The sequence below is a fragment of the Euprymna scolopes genome, chromosome 2 (genome assembly GCF_053919585.1).
Source record: "Euprymna scolopes isolate OS-2025 chromosome 2, ASM5391958v1, whole genome shotgun sequence".
In the NCBI taxonomy this organism is placed as follows: Eukaryota; Metazoa; Mollusca; class Cephalopoda; order Sepiida; family Sepiolidae; genus Euprymna; species Euprymna scolopes.
The window spans coordinates 155,683,493-155,688,492 of record NC_136483.1 but is presented as its reverse complement, the minus strand read 5'-3'; the positions used below and the strand labels follow the sequence as shown (position 1 = coordinate 155,688,492).

At 30.1% G+C, this 5,000-nt stretch overlaps 1 protein-coding gene and 1 long non-coding RNA gene across 13 annotated transcripts in view; one reads left to right on the top strand and one right to left on the bottom strand.

The window, feature by feature from the left end:
* The window catches only part of LOC145297766 (uncharacterized), a 704,274-nt gene that overhangs the window by 380,538 nt on the left and 318,736 nt on the right, over positions 1-5,000 (bottom strand). The gene's annotated exons all lie outside the window — the stretch shown is intronic.
* The window catches only part of LOC145297807 (uncharacterized), a 325,339-nt gene that overhangs the window by 60,912 nt on the left and 259,427 nt on the right, over positions 1-5,000 (top strand). For both annotated transcript variants that reach the window (XR_013870332.1, XR_013870328.1), the window contains exon 3: positions 225-266. This is a non-coding gene — a long non-coding RNA (uncharacterized LOC145297807). The remainder of the gene's footprint in view (positions 1-224; positions 267-5,000) is intronic.

Genomic DNA, 5,000 nt, shown 5'->3' with positions numbered 1-5,000 from the left:
TTATATAGATAGATTGGACTCAATATATAGTAATGATTTAAAAAGTAGAAAAAGTACCCTCCATCCCCACCTCCACTTTCTGAGAGTTCTCCTGTTTATTTTTTTTTAGCCGACTATTGGTTTCTCAACCATATGCGTTATCTTAGAAGCCTGTCACCGAAAAATCGGACCTAGACATCGAAAAATACTCTTAGTTAAATCTGGAACCTTTTCATATTTTTTAGAAGCTGGACTCCTTCCAGAAAGCCACTCTTCAGTCTTTTTAGGTAAGTAAAAAGAAACTATTTTTTTCTATTGTGTTTAAAGTGCTGTACTTGACATGAAGTTAGAGAAGAAATACATTAGATTTTTTTTCTGGAAGATCGGAATCGATATCGCAATCGGAAAAATTTGTGCCTATTTTTCCATGCAACAAACGATGTTTTTAATTGTCTTTATTTATTTGATTTGGTTTAAAACTAAATCTTCCATTATTTGTATTAATGTTAAAATAATTAATATTTATTGATTTTAAACAACCAGTTAAACTAAAATCATCCCCCCCACCCGTGTATTTCTTCGGCTGAGAAGATATTTGCACATATAACACGTGATTTTACCGCGATCGAAAAAACAAACAAACAATAACAATTCTATAATCAAACATTTAGAGGTTTATAATGCATCGGAATCGGTAATTTAGTAGTGAATCGGCCATTGTATCGGATTCCAAAAATATGGGATCGTCTCATCACTAATATATATATATATATATATATATATATATATATATATATATATATATATATATATATATATATATATATATATATATATCGATTAATCTACACTGAATATTCGGCGTTTCATCCACTATAGGATTCGTCAGGCTTTTGGTCAGGCGCATAAGCCTGACGAATCCTATAGTGGATGAAACGCCGAATATTCAGTGTAGCTTAATCGTCATATATATTTTATAAATTACTAACTAGCTCTACCGACGTATTGAGCACTTTTGAAGTAAATACTTAAAGTTTACGCATAAATTTATACTTTCGTATATTAATTTTATGTGAGCAAATGAAGTACTTATATGTATATATATATATATATATATATATATATATATATATATATACATGATGATTATATGAATTCACCTATACATACATACATACATACATACATACATACATACATACATATGTATATGTAACGCGATTCCTTTAGATATTTACTTCTTTATACCGGACTTTATGCATAAATCTTTCAGTATTTACTTCAACAGTGCTCAATACATAGGTAGAGCTAGGTAGTAAGTCAGCTACATAGTATAATCCGTGTTTCATTCTCGTGAGTATTCGCCCAGCTTATACCTATATATAAGCCTCCCCTCTTTGAGCAGTGCACTATCGCAAATAATCTCACCTGCTACTTAATTGGCTGTAAATGCGAGGCTCGCTATTTGTTTGTAAATAAAAGGACAAGCGGCTTGAGCACTATAAAAGTGCTATTTGCAGCTTGAGTACTATAAAAGAGGATATTTGCAGGCGCTGCTCCCATTGGTCGAGGGGTGGAACTGCCGACTATCAACGCGATGTTTGTAAGTTCTATCTTTGGTTAAGGAAAGGTGCTACTCTAACCGCACTGAGTTGTTATACAACGAAACAGTGCTGTATGTGGATGGCTGCATATATATACACGCACTATGGATAATTTAAATCTATAATAAAATAAATTTAGGAGTAGCTTTGACCATGAATTTAAAATGGTTGTTCATTAAAAAAAAATGACATGAGTTTTCTCAATTTTCCGCGGTCGTTTCTAAATATAACATGATTATGAGTCACTTTTTCTGAAAAAAAACTTTTGGATTTTCTGATGAGTATATGCTGGAAAGATTTTATATTAAGATATCTGATTGTTTCCCGTAAAGCTGGAAAAGAAAAAAGAACAAGATATTGTTGTAAAGACTCTAATAAATTTTGACTTAAAATATTGCAGCATTAAACATTGGTTATTTAAAGTAATACATTGAATTTAAAACATTCTTAATACTGCAATATTTTAAGTGATACATTTATTATATTTTTTACTAGAATATTTTGTCCTTTGCTTTTCCAGTTTTAACAACTGTTTTTGTTTACTTTTACATGTTTAAGCTTAACCATATTGCTTTTTATGCTCGCATTTTTCTATTGGAATCCATGATTTTTCCAGACTTCCAGTAAATTCGCTGGTTCTTTGTTTAGTTTCAGTCTTATGTTTTGCTCCCATAAACATAACATACACATGTGTAATAACAATGTACGACACTCGTCTGCTTTCAATAAAATACCGCGAATTATCTCCCTTTCATTCATTATTAAGATATCTGATTGTTTCCTGTAAACGAAAAAAATTTGTAAAATGTGGCAAAATATTACTAACTGAAAGAAATATCTTTAATGATTAATAAAAACATAGGATTTAGAGTATAGCGAATTTGTCTTTTATTTAAATATGCTGTTGTTATATTTCACAAAGATAAAGCTTCTAAACAAAAATATAATCACAATAGAGGTTTTTTTAAACACACACACACACACACATATATATATATAATATAAAGGTGAACGTCCGTGTGTATGTGTGTGTCTGGTCACGAATAGGCTCCTATATTGTTGACTATTAAAAAAAAAATGATTGCATATAATGATAGAAGATGTATCTAGGATCAGGAATGGGTATGTTTGATCTAGCAGAACGGTGGTTCATAACAATTTTTGGGTCTGTCTACGTGCCTGGCCCCCAAAGTGTGGAAATAAAAAATGAAAAAAAAAAAACGTTTACAAGTGTTTTTGATATAGATGTATATGAGAATACATTGATAAGTATGTTTCAACTAAAATAGGGATAGTATAATAAAATTGTGGGTCTGCGTTCGCACCTGAACTCCATGGAAATATGGCACAAACTTTAACAAAGACTTTTCTTATCTATTTGCGTAAGTATACTTTGATAATTACGTTTCAGTTTGAAAAAATATGGTATAATAAAATTATTGGGTGTTCTTTCGCGCCTGCCCTCCATAGAATGTAAATATGTCACATAGTTTAACAAGATTTTTTAAAAGGGGCGAGGGTCCACAATAACGCCTTAACTTTAATATTAATTCACGTTAGCTTTTATTTATTGTTTGAGTTGAATCATATTGTGTCGAATAAATTCACCTCATAAATTCACGTTCTTAATAAAGTGAAAGCCAAAAAAAAAGTCGAAACTTTAGATAATTCTCGACACAAATTTTGCATAACTCTGTTTTTTTCCTTCTCTACTTGCACGTGGCACTCTTTCGAAAATAGATAAATAGATAAATATTTAAAAAAATAAGAACATTACTTGTTATCGTGTCAAAAGAAGGAAAAAAACTCTGCTCACGTGATTACGTGTCTTTTTAAAAACATTTACATATCCTTTTTATTTTTATTTATATATCTGTTTAATCTTTTTTGTCAGTGTTCTTGAAGGAATTCAGTTGATTACAACCCTTTCTGTGTGTTCTTTACATTACAATAGTACAACCCTGAATCCGACGGCGCAATACTACACCGTTCAATACTGTAAAACAGAAACGAAGCTGTTCTGCTTGAAAAGGGCGCTATTTTCTTTTTATTCATATTTATATCGATTCTTTGCTTAAAAACCTAAAGAAATTACGTGTTTACTTTTTTAATATCTCATTTTGCCGTTTCGCATTATTTTACTAAAGTAAGTAAAGCTTCATTATTTTTCAAAACTGTTTTTGTTTCTGTTTTTCGATATTTTGACGATATTATTTCAAGTGTTTAGCAGAAAACCAACAAACGACTACCCGAAAAAATAAATATACAAGAACTAAATGTTACCATAGTCAATAAAAGTTTAGTTCATATTTTTTTTTGTTTTGAAATAATTTTTAATGCTCTTTACTTGAAATAATTACAGCGAACCGAAATTTGAGGCGATAACTGCTTAAATGAATTTTTATATAAACTACAAAGCCATAATCGAATATTCCTCAGGCACAAAATAACGGAAAACATTAAAATATGTTTATAAATATTTCTTACGTTAACGTAACACTCGTAAATTGTTAACAGAAAATGCTCAGGTGGCCCTCCTTCAAATTGAAAACGGGGCTCTCCATTTCAAAGTCGCTGCCATTTTGATTTTTTTAAAACCGGTTCGTGAATTAAAAAAAAGAAAATTTTACAAACTACTTAAAAATACAAACCAATGGATTTTTCTACCATGAAAGTAACTTTTATTGACTATGGTAAAATTTATTTCTTGTATATTTATATTGTTATATATATAACAGTTTCTCTTTGTAAGGAAACAACATTTTGTTGGTCAGTCTTGGCTACAAATGGAAACAAAGTTGATATAAAAAATATTTTTCGCGAAAATTATCTTTACTTTCATCATATTTTGCTTAGGGTAAAATGTTTGAGTGTCAAAACATATTTCCTTACAACCCCCTCCGTTTCATAGCCTATCATACTTTTAATAACCTATCATACCTTCATCAATCACAGTCCATTTTCTGTAGGCTGTTTTTGAACCCAGTCAACGACGGGTACTTCTGCTAGTATATATATATATATATATATATATATATATATATATATATATATATATATATATATATATAAAAAATCATTTACTATAATAATCATTAAATACCTACAGACGTATGTGTTTCATCTTTTTAGGAATCATCAGTGCAGAATTTCACGATTAACACCGGTCGAGAGATTCGAATCCGGCAACGAAGCCATCTCTTATTTCTTTAACAAGGACCAAATCTATTCGGCCACAGAAATATTGTTGAAATTTAGACATTTATTTTTTGTTTAATGTTTTTAACGTCTGTCAGAGTGATCTAATCATTATCTGATGATCTGCACATACGAGCTAAATTGACCGACTTTATTTCAAATGTAAAGTGTTCAACGATAAGAAACGAGTTTCTTAAAGGGGCTTGCATAATTATGTAC